The sequence below is a fragment of the Tamandua tetradactyla genome, chromosome 7 (assembly GCF_023851605.1).
Source record: "Tamandua tetradactyla isolate mTamTet1 chromosome 7, mTamTet1.pri, whole genome shotgun sequence".
Classification (NCBI taxonomy): domain Eukaryota; kingdom Metazoa; phylum Chordata; class Mammalia; order Pilosa; family Myrmecophagidae; genus Tamandua; species Tamandua tetradactyla.
Window position 1 is genome coordinate 20110869 of NC_135333.1, and position 14807 is coordinate 20125675.

At 50.4% G+C, this 14807-nt stretch overlaps 1 long non-coding RNA gene across 1 annotated transcript; it reads left to right on the forward strand.

Moving 5' to 3' along the window:
* Positions 1–4919: 4919 nt before the first annotated feature.
* Positions 4920–12960, forward strand: LOC143689518 (uncharacterized). The gene is made up of 3 exons (XR_013178815.1): positions 4920–5257; positions 8959–9024; positions 12796–12960. It is a non-coding gene; the product is annotated as an uncharacterized LOC143689518 (long non-coding RNA).
* Positions 12961–14807: the final 1847 nt, after the last annotated feature.

Sequence of the window (14807 nt, forward strand, 5' to 3'; positions counted from 1 at the left end):
ACAAAATTTTGGAAACAATCAAAAGATTTGATTGCTATCAGATTTATACCGATAGGAGACTATTTTTAAAAATCAACCATGGTATAATCATGTCCCGTGACAAAGGACAACGATTTAAAAATAAAGATGCATACTTACCTGGCAGGAGAGATACCACGATCACACAGGTGGTTTTTCCACCTGAGCCCTGGGCTGACTACCAAGCTTCGTGAAGGTGCATCACTGCTGCTGCTGGGACCAAGCACCATGTCACCTCGTCAACTCTGCTGGTACTGCCCTTGCTGCTGCTGCTGGTGTGGCTGGCACGCTGGCCCCTCAGGCTGCCCGCGCTGGGCAGAGGTGTGTGGCAATGCAGGAAGGAGAGTTTCTAAATGGAATGTTTTCCCGAGAGTTCCTGAAGCAGGGCTGCTCGTGCACCCATGATCTAGGAGTAGCTTGGTTGACGCTCCAACATCCATCCCTCCCCAGATGGATAAACTAACCAGTCCTGGTAACTGCATCCCCTTTACCAATGATCCACTCAGCTACGGGCAGGTGTCTCAGTCCCAGCCACTGAGATGTGAGGGGAGCTCCACCTGGGGATTTCTGAGAAAAGTTTCTGCTCTCTTAAGGGAGAGACCCTGGAAGAGACTCTCTCCATCCTTGCTGGGGCATCGTGGTGTCTGGATGCCACACTGATGGTGGCACAGTAGAGAGAGGGAAAGAACCTGGGTCCTTGGCAAACCCCAAAATCAAGCAAACAGTGGAGCCTACGGACTTTGCCGGTTCATGCGATAATAATATATATTGTTTAGGTCACATTTTGAGTTGAGGTTTCTTTACAAGCAACTGGACATAGCCTAACTGATTCAGCTGAATTACAGAATTTTAGTGCTCCCTTCCCCATGAACTGAGACACGAATCCGTGGAAGCTGGAACCGCTAAAAGTCCAGATGACAAATCTCCCACTGTACTCAGACTCCTCTCCCATTTGAATGGCCAGAGGTTTTTTGACACCAGACTGATCAGCGCAGCTTCTCTCTGCTTACCCTGTGCCCGTTCCCAGGAGCCACGCTAACTCAGAGGCAGAGGGCTCCCTGGCACAGCGGTCACTGGGCTTCAGCCATGACAGATTTGTGAGACGGTGGACAGGCAGGGCCTGGCAGTTCTGCCATGGATTCAAATGTTATTCCTGTCATTTGCTGGTTTGATGACCTCCAGCAAATTGTTTAGCCTCCTTAAACCTCAATGTCTAATTTGTAAAATGGAGAAAATACACCTGCCTCAAAGTACATACCCATTCATTGTTTCATTCACTGAATATTTTTTTAATGCTGCCGTGTGCCAGTATACCAGGCACCAGGAAACATCACAGCCGGGCCCTTGTTGTGAAAATTAAATGAGACTTAGGGGAAAACTGTATTCAATAAACGTTGGCTTCTTTCCTCTTCATTTCAGTCAGAGCAGTGAAATCTCCTGGTGGTCGCGGTTTGGGATCTGGAGAACGTTGAATCAGGCGCCTCTTACTCCCATGGACCCACCCCAACCACAGCCACCCTCAGGGGTCTTTAGGCCCGCACACCATGACACCATCAGTGCTGGGATGTGGGCGGACCGACGAGGGTCTTGCCGACTGATCGCGGCTTTTCAGCTGGCCCTCCCCAAACATGTCGTGAGGCTGGAGCCTGAAACGACAGCCTCTTTCATGCCCTGCCCTGTCTCTGAGCTCCAGACTCTTCCCACCTGGAGCTCAGAGCCCGGCCAGTCCCCCTTGTTGTTTCCATCTCCTGGAGGACCCAGGGCAGGAAGGCAGAAGGCTGGTCCTGACCCCCAGGCCCACACGTGGTCAGACACCAAGGCTCTCAGGCTGGTCTCCAGCCACACCTTGGACCCCTCCAAGAAACAAAAGCAGGAGATAAAAGCAAGCATGTGGCTCCCCAGAGAAGCACTTTATAGCACATTAATTTTTCTCAGCAGATGTTTCCATGGGTTTTACGAAAACCTATTTGCATCTGGCAGACTTGGGCACCTCAGTGAGGGAAGCTGACAGTCTCTGGGCGCTTTACTTCTGAGAAGCAGCGTGTGGGCTGCTCCCCGGGATCTCTAGAAAACCCTCTGAAGTGTAGTGCCACCATGTGATTTTCTGACTGGAAAAATGGGCGTCCGGGCCCCCCCACCCCCACCTTTCCTGTGAATGCAAACAGGTTCATATCTGTGTGTGTGTGGGGGGGGGGGTGCTGGGGACTGACATGGACCTCCCCACCCTATCATGGAGTGTTCTAGTTTGCTAGCTGCCGGAGTGCAATGTATCAGGAACAGAATGACTTTTAAAGAGGGGAATTTGACAAGTCCTAAGTAAGGAAGAGAAAATGTCCCAATTAAAGCAAGTCTATAGAAATGTCCAATCTAAGGCATCCAAGGAAAGATACCTTGATTCAAGAAGGCCGATGAAGTTCAGGGTTTCTCTCCCAAGTGAGAAGGCACACGGTGAGCACAGTCAGGGTTCCTCTCTCATCTGGAAGGGCACGTGGTGAACACGCGTCATCTGCTAGCTTCTTCTCCTGGCTTCCTGTTTCATGAAGCTCCCCGGGAGGTGTTTTCCTTCTTTCCAAAGGTTGCTAACTGGCAGACTCTCTGCTTCTCATGCTATGTCGTTCTTCTCTGCACTCTCTGAATCTCTCTCATTCTCCAAAATGTTTCCTCTTTTATAGGATTCCAGTAAACTAATCAAGACCCACCCGAATGGGTGGAAATACATCTCCACCTCATCCAGTTTAACAACCACTCTTGATTGAATTACATCTCCAGGGAGATAATCTGATTATAGTTTCAAACACACAGTACTGAATAGGGATTAGAAGAAATGTCTGCCTTTACAAAATGGATTAAGATTAAAACATGGCTTTTCTAGGGTACATACATCCTTTCAAACCAGCACATGGAGCTTGGGGTTCCCCCAGCACCCCAAAGGGTCCACCGTTCGCAGCTGCCCCAGTCTCGTGTTCTCATGGACAGATGAAGCAGCCATGTCCGAGGAGCCTCACAAGCCTCGCAGGCCCTGGGGTCCTCGCAGGGTACTGTGTCCTCCAGCCTGGAACCCTCCTCTAATAAATACCCTGTCCAGTACTCCAACAGCCCTTCTAGTGGGCATGGCATTGGTGAACCCTTCCTCAGATGTTCAAATGACGAGCAGCCCCAACTACCCCGACCAGCTCCCCACATGATCCTTGTGCCATTCCAGGATGTGCCAGGCAGCATTAAATTCTTAACCAGCAGGTGTGGAAAGGCCAATGCCTCATTTGTAGGTGGACTTATATGTTTTTTTACCTTCACTTATTTAAAAAAAAAACTCTTAAACATGGCCCAACCAGAGAAGTGACTGATTGTCTTAACAATCAGCCAACCCAAACCATAGCATGTACACTGTGAAACTTCAAGAGTGCCAAGCAACAGCTATCTGACCAAGCAAGGAAGTCCACCCAAGATGCAATCCCTTTTTGGGACCCCTGCCTGCTCACAGCCATCCAAATCAAAACCACAAACCCCAAGAGGGACCAGCTTTGGGGTGTGATGGTGAGCTGTTGCAGCCCTGTGTTTGGGTACCTGACTGTCTAGCAAGTGCGAAAGGTTTGGCCAAGCGCCCTGTGCCACGGTGAAAGAACAGAGCCAAGCACGGCCCCATCGATCCCAAGGCCCTGCCAGTGTCCGTCCCACCAACCAACTCTATCGCCACACCACCCGCGCAGGATGGCAAGAGGCACCCTGTGGCCCATAGCTGACTCCCCGTTGGCAATGCCTGGGAAAAGGTTTCAGATACTTGCTGATGGGGAACGAGAGAATGTGCTAAAGACACAGACATGCCACCATCCCATCTCTCCCTTTGCTCCCCAACATCTCTGTCATGAGGTTGTGATCCCACAAGGGTCAGACGTCAGAACCGAGCCCCCAACGTGGCGTGGCGTACTCAGGGCACAGGTAGAGAGGCCAAGTTCTCCCATCATGTCGCCATCCTCTGCCCAAGGCCAGAGCTGCTGTCAGGGTGCAACTGGAGGCATTTGTTTGTTTTTTTTAAAAAAGCTCCAAGGACTCCTGCCCATCGAATCTGGTGTCCCTAGCGGTGGGGAGGCAGGACCCTTGTTCCTCGGGGAAGAAACCTCAGGTTCAGGACCTGCCGGCCTGCAGAGAGCAGAGAGCCCTGAAGGAGGCAGACTTCCAGACACCGCCCCTCCATCTGGCCAACAGCACACTGCCCCCAGAAAGAGCCTCGTGCCCGGCCACCTCGCCCCCTGCCTTTGGCACTCAGAGGACGGCCTGCCCGTGGCCTCACTCCCAGCTCCAGCAGCCCCTTACCGGACGGGCGCCTTCCTTCCCAGCCCCCCAATGGTGGGACGTGATGGGGGGGCCTTGCACCCCAACACACTTCCTTTCTTCCCGGCTCCCCCGCCTCAGTGGCTCGCTCTGACGAATCTCATCTCTGGGAGACAGCCCAGGCTACTCCCTGCCGCCTCCCTGCGGCCCTCTCACGCTCCCTCCTGCCTCTCTAGGCGCTGAGTGTTTGTCTGTCTGCCTTGGTTCTTGGCTGGATGATTGAATGCTTTAATTTATTTGCCGGGGGATGTCTTTACAGCTCTGCCCTCGGTAATTCAACCAGAGGGGTCTGCGGGGGTGTGCATAATTGAGCGCCGAGAGTCTCCGGGATGCAGTGACACCAGGGAGACTAAGGGGCGGGCGCGCGCTCAAGGGGCGAGGCTCAGGGCAGGTGGAGGTGGGGACGGCCGGGAGGGAGGACCCGCCCCCGGCCCGCCCCTGCCCCTGCATCCCCAAGCAGAGGTAACACACCTGGGGAAAAGAGGGGTCTTATCACCTTGACAACCCCGGGGCCTAGCACAATGCCTGCTACACGGTGAGTCATAATGCACGGTTGATGAACTGAACCAGATGTGATTCTATTTTGCACGTTTGTTGGGAATGGAGCAGCAAAAGCTCGGATTGCCCGGCCGCTACACTTAGGCCTGGGTGGGCCGGGCCGTCTCAGCCCCTGCGCTCGGGTCCTGCCCCTACCCCACGCGCTGCTGGGAGGGCACGAGGGGCGAAGACGAGCGGGGGAAGGTGCTTTCCGTGGGGGAAACCTGAAGCAGGCAAAGCACAAGAGGGCACGCGGAGGCCTGCGTGGGGGTGTGCGGGGGGAGTCCAGACCCCATCCCTGCACACAAGGCTGGCAGCCAGAGCAGCCTCGCTGCGGCGCTCACCGCTTCCCCCCGCGGAGGGCACAGAGCAGGTAGCACCAAAGGACAGCGTGGTGCACAATTCACGGGGAGGGGTAAGGAGCGAGGAGGGAAGCTGACGGGGGCTGGAGGTGTTCTGTGAAGAAGAAAAAGGGAAAGAGAGTAGATATGAAAAGGTCAAAGTGGAAGAGAGAAATACAGACCTGACAGTGCTGTGAGACCGTGAGTGGCACAGGGCCCAGGAGGGCAGGCCGGAGGGCAGGAGAATGTGTGTCAGCCTCTCTTGTGAAGATTTTTCAGAATACATTGGCCCAGGCTCATCTGCCAGAGGTTATGATCCAGGGCAGGGGCCTAACATGTGTATTTTGGGGGGAATAAAAGAAATTAATATATGTAAAGTGCTCAGAAGAATGACAAATCAGAAGTGCTCAATAAATGTTAGGTATCTGTCTTTATTTATTGTTACCCAAAATGTAGATAGATGACTGATAGATAGATAGATAGATAGATAGATAGATAGATAGATAGATAGATAGATAGATAGATAGATAGATAGATAGATAGATAGATGGATGGATGGATGGATGGATGGATGGATGGATGGATGGATGGATGGATAAACAGACAATCTACTCTGTGCAACACTGGAATATGGACACCCATAAGGCAACATTTCTGTCCTTGAGGAGCTTGCAGTTTATAGAGGAAGAGGGAGATTGAAACTAGTAGATTTAACCGAGTGCTACATCCAATCCTACCTCTAAGCTTGTCTTTTCTGCCTCCTGAACCCTCCCCCACCACAGCTGGTCCAGGCCCCTTTTCCCCTGGTGCTGAACAGCTGCAGCAGCCTCCCAATTTTCTCAGCCTCCAGTCTTGTGGTTCTCCTTTATTCTCCACAGTGCAATCAGATGAATTTTCTAGAAGGCACATCCTCCTTTCCTGCCAATCCCCAAATCTCTTCTTCCAACATGCTGCCAGCAGACAAACGAAAACAACCAAACCAGGGCGCATTAGATCTTGTGGGTTTCTTTCAACAGTACCATGCCTAGCTGGCTTCATTGTGTCTAGTGGTGTGTGTGTGCAGGGTGTGGGTGTATTTGGACACCATCTAGTGGACAGTCAGGCAATTCATTTCTAGGCTATGGAATGAACTTCCCAAGCCCTAGAATCTTCCTAACTGCAAAGCATTTAATATATACTCAGACTTTAAAAGCAAAGATTGCTCTTAATCTCATAAGATCAGCGTTGCAGAGGGGACTTACAGCCAGCTTTGAAAGTTGCCACCCGGCGAATGGGCCAGAGGGAAGGGGAGCATAGGATCATGGAAAAGACAGGGTCCCCTGGCTTCCATGCCACTGGTGCTTGTGATTGCCGTGAGCATGGATGGCTGTGAGCAGTTCACCTGGAGCCCCAGGCGTAAGGTGCTTTGTCTGTAAATGAGTAGCTTGGACAATGAATCCAAACTCCCTTGCAGGCTAACAGTCTACGATTCTGTGAAATCACAGTCCCCCTGGCCAACCACAATGCTCCTATAAATGGGGTATTTGTCATCCAAGACATCTAGGACTTTCCTTCCATCTCGGCCAGATGGGACACGTGGTCACCTCACCTACAGATGGGACGTGTGGTCATTTTACCTACAGATGGGGCACGTGGCCACCTTACCTATAGATGGGTACGTGGTCACGTTACCTATAGATGGACATGTGGTCACCTTACCTATAAAGACAAGGTGGGAACCTTCTGTCACAGCCGAGCAGGGAGAGGACACAACCTCGTAACCTAGTGCTTTTAGTCCTTGTCCACAGGACAAAGAGGAAAGGAGGAAAGCCCCTCTGTCCTCCCCAGAGCAGACATGACACTGGGATTGGGAACTAGTTTATTTAGAAGGAGACTGAAACAGTGGGAGGAAAGTGGGAAAGTGAGACAGGGAAGGGACAAACACCAAAAGGCTGCATTATCAAACCAGTTGCCCCTGAGGTAGCCCACCTATGAGGCGGGGAGCTGAGGCATTTACTCATCACGAACCCTCAGCCATTTGTGGTGGGCTGCTGGGGGTGGGCGCCGTGCCTCCCGCACAGGTGAGCAAGGCCGAGAGAACCGAGGGGTGCTGGGTGCAGGCGCAGCACTTAGGGGCAGCGGGAAGTGCGGCGGGCACCACGGTCTGCCGCGCAGGGCTCTGGGCAGGCCTCCTGGTATCAGGTACCTAACGCTTCAAGAAAAAGGAAGAAGGGAGTAAGAGGTAGCTTTGCCTGATACTTATTTAATAAAGGACTGGGGGACATAAACATGCAATGAGCCCACAAACATCCCCAATCCACCACTGTCACTGTTAAAAGGGAAGATTTTTCCCCACTCCTGTGGAAAAGATTTTCGAAGTGCTGTCCTCCCCCCCCATCCCCTACTCGCTGTCCTTGCAGCAGCCGAGCTCGCGGCCGTGGCCCCCGGGCAACCTGGCCGTGCCACCAAAGCCACTTCACTCTGTCCTGCCTTCCACCCTGGCACTACCCATAATAAAGGGAATAGTTTGTCTCTCCTCTTTGCTCTTTTATCTTTGTACTTAGTGTCTTTGCCGTCCAGAGTGGAGAAGTGGGGTGCCGCTTACCGGGGATCCTCCTGGAGACCCAGACAATGTGCAAGGCAAAATTCGGCCTCTGCCCCCGCTTGGCCTTTTTCTCTTCAGTTTGCACACTGTCCCCTCCTTAACGCCTTTGAAACCGTTTTCAGTGTCCATTTGAGAGTGATTTTCCTTAGTTGAAAAGTATCTTGGGTGTTGCTGGGAAGAAGGTGCACCAAAGGCTTTCCCCACGGCCTCGCCATCTAGTGGGACTCTGACTGGGGCAGGGTGCTGGGCTGGCCTCTCCCAGCGTCCCCACCTGGAGCCGGGCTGACCCTCACCGGTGTGCTCCCAGAGTCCGGGCTGTGAGATGGGTCACCTCTCAGGCCCCTCACCCCTCCGCTAGGCCGGTCAGAGGAAGGGTCCAGATCACTACTGTCCTTCTAGGGGAAGAGGCTGACGCCCTGAGCACAGGACGGGAGGGTGCTGTGCCCTCTGCCCCGTCCAGAGGAGAAGGTGCCTGGGTGGCCCCAGCTATCTGCTCCCCTAAGCAAGTCCACTCCAGAGCACAGGGGCAACTGCTGGCCACACAACCTGCTGAATTTGACCCTTGAGGTCTTTTTCCACGTCCCAGGTGCTTGTCCCCTGCTTTTTTTGTATGCTGTGTGATGGGGGCACATTTCATTCTTTTACCATGTGAGTGCATGCCGTTATTGTACCACCATTTGTTGAATTTTTGTTTGCTTTTTGTTTGTGTGCTTTTTTGTTTGTTTGTTTTGGGAAGTGTATGGTCTGGGAATTGAACCCGGGTCTCCCGCATGGCAGGTGAGAATTCTACCACTGGGCCACCCTTGCACCCTCTGTTCCCTGCTTTTTAAAATTTTGTTTCTGGCTGTCCCTTTTGATTTGATTTTCTTTTTCTTTTTTTTAACATGGGCAGGCACCAGAAATCGAACCCGGGTCCTCTGGCATACCAGGCAAGCATTCTTGCCTGCTGAGCCACTGTGGCCCAGTCCCTTTTGATTTCCATTTGGCTTCTCATCCTCTTTCCTAAAAGGACAATAACCTTGTCCAGTGACTTCCAAGATTTGGGTCTACTGAGCCCTGCTAATTTTCATAGTAAATGAGCAGATTGGTGTCCTGATTGCTACGTCAATCTCCCAATTCATTCCTAACTGATTTCTTTTTGATATTTAGACAAGGTCAAGTTATGAGATGAAGAACGCTGAGGAGCAGACCCTAGAATATGGTGGACACACTAAGGTAAGGCCACCTGGTAATTCCCTGTGCCTCCTCATGGAATGGCCACCCGTCACCTCCACAACACAACCCACTCATGTCAGTTCTGAGACTATGTGCTAAGTCCAGGTCAGACTTATTCACTCAACAAATATTTATTAAGTTCTTGGAGTTTGGTCACTGTGCTAGGAATTTTTCTCTTTTCTTCTTTTTCTTTTTGTTTGTGTGCTAGGAATTTAACATGTGCTTTCTTATTTGATTTTCCTAACAGCCTCATAGGTAGGTATTATTATTAGCTCCATTTTACAGATAAGCAGATGGAAGCCCAGAGAGGTTAAGGAACTTGCATATGGACACAGAGCTAGCAAGAGGCAGGACCAGGGTTTAAATCCTGGTCTCCCTGGGATGTCAGAACCTAGGCGATGACTATTCTTCATGTGACTGGAAAAGGAAGCAGTCAATGCTTTCCTCCTCTGTTGCTTTCTGAGAAACTGTATGCTGGATCTGTAGAAAGTACATACAGTTCCCCCAGAGAACTAGCTCTGTCCTTGCCTTTAACCAGGACCAGTGTGGTAGTTAGATTCAGTTGTCAACTTGGCCAGGTGGAGGTACCTAGTTCTGTTGCTGTGGACGTGAGCTAATGGTACATGAACCTCATCTGTTGCTCATTACATCTGCAGTCGGCTAAGAGACATGCCTGCTGCAATGAATGATGTTTGATGTAATTAGCTGGTACTTAAATGAGAAAGTTCAACGCAGCACAGCCCAAGCAGCTCAGCATACCTCATCTCGGCACTTGCAGCTCATCCCAGGCCTTTGGAGATGCAGAAAGAAATCACCCTGGGGAAAGTTGTTGGACCCCAGAGGCCTGGAGAGAAGGCCAGCAGAGATCACCCTGTGCCTTCCCATGGAAGAGAGAACCTCAGTTGAAAGTAAGCTGCCTTTCCACTGAAGAACTAATAAATCCCCTTTTATTAAAAACCAATCCATCTCTGGTGTATTGCATTCCAGCAGCTAGCAAACTAGAACAACCAGTAATGTTGAACCTCCAAGAAGGCCATCAGCTAAGGAATACACAGTGACCACTGGGCACAAACACTTAGTGAGCCATGGTTTGGAGGAGAGAGTTGTCAGTTATTTTCCCTTTCAGGCTGTTCAGAAAGAAGTGATCCTATGGAAAGGCCCTGGACCAAGGACACCTGGCCCTTCCATTGTCCTCGTTTACCCTATAGGCCGACCCTGCCATCGCTGAGACAACCCTCGGCACACAAGCATTGAAATAGCCACTACTTCAAACCCCAGCAGCCATGCCCGTTACATGTGCTGGGAGACTGTTGAAGGGCTCTGGGCTCTCCCACCTCCAAGGACAGGTCCCGGCCAAGGGCTAGGGACAGTTTCCATCTAGGTTTGTTTGTTGTTGGTTGGTTGATTGAAATCTTTTATTATAGATATGTGTGTGTGTGTTATATATAGTTCTTTAAAGACTATCAATGAAATAGTCATGTACTCATCACCCAGCCTAAGTAGAACAATACCTATAACTCGGAAGCTTCCTGAGTTTCCCTCCCTGGTTGTCTTTCCCTCTATCTTCCTAGGAATAACCACTTGATATAACCACTTGATATAACCATTTCCTTGCTTTTCTTTAATGTATTAAGACATATGTATGACACTTGATCAACATAATTTGGTTTTTCCTGGTTTTGAATTTTGTATGAATGGGCCCACACAGTCCAAGAAAATGACATTCTCTTCTGACTTGCTTTTTTCAGTTAGCCCTATGTTTTTGAGGTTATGCATATTGAAATGTGAGCTGTAGTTCATTCATTTACATTGCTGTATATTATTCCATTGAATGACCTCATGTAACCTATTTATCTATTCTACCATTCATGGATATTTGCGTTGTTTCCGTTGAGGCAATCCTGCTATGAACATTTTTGTACATGTCTTCCTGCTGTCTGTGGGCCAGAGTTTTCCTAGGGAAATGGAATGAAATTATGGTTCAGAGAGTATGACAAGTTCAACTTCATTAGGCCGTGACCGGCTATGATTTATTAGGCAACTCCCATGAAGTTGACTCCATATGGGACAGTGGCTCATTTATTTTGCAAAACTTTATTGAGCTATTTTTAGTACCAGCCATTGTGGTAGGTATCAGAGTTTCAAAGATGATCAAGACACAGCCTGTGGCAGTTAGATTCAGTTGTCAACTTGGCTGGGTGAAGACACCTAGTTTTGTTGCCGCGGACATGAGCCAGTGGTACGTGAACCTCATCTGTTGCTAATTACATCTGCAGTCGGCTAGGAGGCGTGCCTGCTGCAATGAATGACGTTTGACTTAATTGGCTGGTGTTTAAATGAGAGAGCACAACATGGCACAGCCTAAGCAGCTTGGCATTCCTCATCTCAGCACTCGCAGCTCAGCCCAGGCCTTTGGAGATGCAGAAAGAAGTCACCCTGGAGAAAGCTGTTGGAACCCAGGGGCCTAGAGAGAAGGCCAATAGAGACCATCCTGTGCCTTCCCATGTAAGAAAGAACCTCAGTGGAAAGTTAGCTGCTTTTCCTCTGAAGAACTAATGAAATAAATCCCTTTTTATTAAAAGCCAATCCATCTCTGGTGTGTTGCATTCCGGCAGCTAGCAAACTAGAACATTGCCCTTGTCTTCCAGAAACTCAGTTTAGATAGGAAAGTCAGATGTGTGAGCAGATTTCTATAAAATGAGATTCGGCACATGGCTGAGTTGAGACCAGCTGTGGGCAGGCCGTTGCCTTGGCTTCTTGACTCTCCTTGGCCGGTCGGCTTTGTGAGAAGGACATGACCCCTTTGGTGGTGCCCCCCAGGCACAGTTCCATTCCAGTTCTGCAGAAGGCCATTGACCTCTGTACCCTGCCTGTGGTTTAATCCAGGGGACCAAGCCTGGCTTCCTGAGTCTGAATCATCAATGAGCTGCTCACTCCTTTCGTCCCTGCTCATTTGTCTCACAATTATAGACTGCCTCTTTCCAGGACACTAGCCTTGGCTCATAAATTAACCGTGAGACTGTCAGGGGCACTGAGGGGAAAGCTGGGACCTGGACATCGTGCTCTTTCCCTCCCTGCCACTCCCTAGCTGGGTGACCTTCAGGAAATCACATTACCTCCGGGCCCTGACTATAAATCTAGAGCACCAGAGACGTCTCCAAGATCTCTCCCACTTTTAAAAGTCTGTGGCGTTTGCTGCACGTAATCATATTCCAGGGAACTAAATTTGACTCAATTATTTTGGAATATGTCGAATAAATCAGGCCGCAATTGGATTTTACTGTAATTCAAAACATCAAATCTTAAAGCATTAAATTATTTGTGTTTATTTAGTTCTGACTGAATCTTCTGCCTCCTATAATTGTGGAGAAAGGAAAATCACAGAATTTTGGTGCTATGTATATAAAAAGGGAAACGTGATTGAAAAATAAGTCATAATGATCAAAAAGTGCCTCTGGGTGAGTATGGTTACGAAGTTGCCACTCTGATTACAATTATATAACAGTCACCAAAGCAGCAATGTTTCATACGCACAGAGATTCCTAGCAGGATAGAACCATAACTGTGGTTTGGCTAAGCCATGCCACTCTTGAATTGATGATCTATCTGTAGCTTTATTTTCTTCCCTTTCCTCCTTTATGTGTGCTTTTTAAAAAACAAAAGGAGTAAAATAAGATTGGACTCAGTCACTAAGATAACAAAGACAAGGATTTTTAAACAAGAAGCAAGGAAATGAAAAATACCCCTCTCCCAGCTTTGCTCTCTTTCAAGGACTCGCAGCGACCACTCAGGTTCCTGAAGCGGCCCCAGACCCAAAGCAAGCTGTGGCTTCCTGGCCTTTCCTTCCGGGCTGTCTCATTCCATCACCAAAGCCCCATCCCTTGACAGAAAATCAGCACCAGGACAATAGTGTGGGCTTGGAAGGGAACATAATTTTCTGAGGTATTGTGAGTTTCTTTATGTTGGCCTTGTGTTTTAAAATTACTGGGTTATTTGCTCCGTGAGAAATGTGCTCAGCAGCAAGTGCTGGATGTGAGCAGAGCTGAGCTGCACGGAGCCTGCACAGGGCGGTGCACGGGGCGGTACCTGCACAGGGCAGTGCCTGCACAGAGTGGTGCACAGGGCAGTACCTGCACAGGGCAGTACCTGCACAGGGTAGTGCCTGCACAGAGCGGTGCACAGGGCGGTACCTGCACAGGGTAGTGCCTGCACAGAGCGGTGCACAGGGCAGTACCTGCACAGGGTAGTGCCTGCACAGGGCGGTGCACAGGGCAGTACCTGCACAGGGCGGTGCACAGGGCAGTGCCTGCACAGAGTGGAGCACAGGGCAGTACCTGCACAGGGTAGTGACTGCACAGGGCAGTGCACAGGGCAGTACCTGCACAGGGTAGTACCTGCACAGGATAGTGCCTGCACAGGGCGATGCCTGCACAGAGCGGTGTACAGGGCAGAACCTGCACAGGGCGGTGACTGCAAGGGCAGTGCACAGGGCAGGCCAAGGCCCAGCTGCACTCAGACGACCCCTCGGCAGTGGGACAGTGTAACCGGACTTCACCTGCCTACTCAACTTGCCTAACTTTTTAACAGACAAGTCCACCTTGTTTTTTAAGTATTTATATCTATATTCATTCAACAAAATACCTATCATTGCCAGGTCCTACACGGAGAGGTAAGAATAAAAAAGAAGCCCTGTGTTAAATTTACCTATACTGCAAAATAGGAAAGTTGTGCTATTCATTCATTCATTCATTTACTCATTCATTCATTCATCATCCACTGGGCATGGGGGAGTATAAAATGAGTGAGACTCTCAAGGAGCAGGTGTCAATCCTCAAAGAATTGACGGTACAGTGGGAAATGCCCTTGCTATAATAAGGGCGATTTTAGGTGGCTGGCTGATTAATTAACTTTTTTATTTTATGTGTTGTGTAGAGAAGCTGTCTTGTCTAAGCTTCCTGTGCCAGGGCTCCCTTTGGTACACACCTGTGTTCAGGTGTGGCCAATCACTTAAAAAGCAACATCAGCCTCCCCACTCAGCAGTCCTCAGCAGTAGAGCCGGTGGGGGGGGGGGCTAAAAATAAAACAGCCAGGGGACCATGGTCACTGCATAGGGAAAAGGGCAGGATCCCAACCCTCCCCCCCACCACACACACACACAAAAACACGCAGAGCTTCTGTGACAGATGGAGATGGCTCCCCGAGGCTCAGGGGCAGTGCGGGCTCCTGGGGATGCCCCGTTCATGCCGAGGGGGGAGGTGAGTAGTTCCTCAGGGCCGCTGCAACACGTGACCCCACTTAGAAAAGAGAAATGCACCCTCTCATAGCCCTAGAGAACTTCCGAAAGTCTAGACTGGGTTTTGGGGGTGGGGATCAAAGTGCAGGCAGGGTCACGCTCCCTTCCCAAGGTTCTAAGGACGGATCCTTGCTTTCCTCTTCCAGCTTCTGGGCGTGTAGGAGCCTGACTCGGTGCCCGCCTCTGCCCCCTGTTCCCCGCGGTCCTTTCCTCTCCTCATAAGGGAGCTAGCGCTGGATTTGGGACTCACCCTAACCCAGATGATCTCACCTCCTATCCTTAACTAACTCTATCTGCAAACACCCTATGCCCAGATAAGGTCACTTCTGAGGCTGCAGGTGGACATGGATGCAGGGTAGACACTAGTTAACCCACTGCAGGGGAGGCTGGTTCAAGCCGAGCCCACGGTCTGCGTGTTTGACTAGCTGGAGCCTCAGGCCCGTTGCCCCGCGGTCAGCCTGCATGCCCAAGAGCCCCACACCTGGGGTGC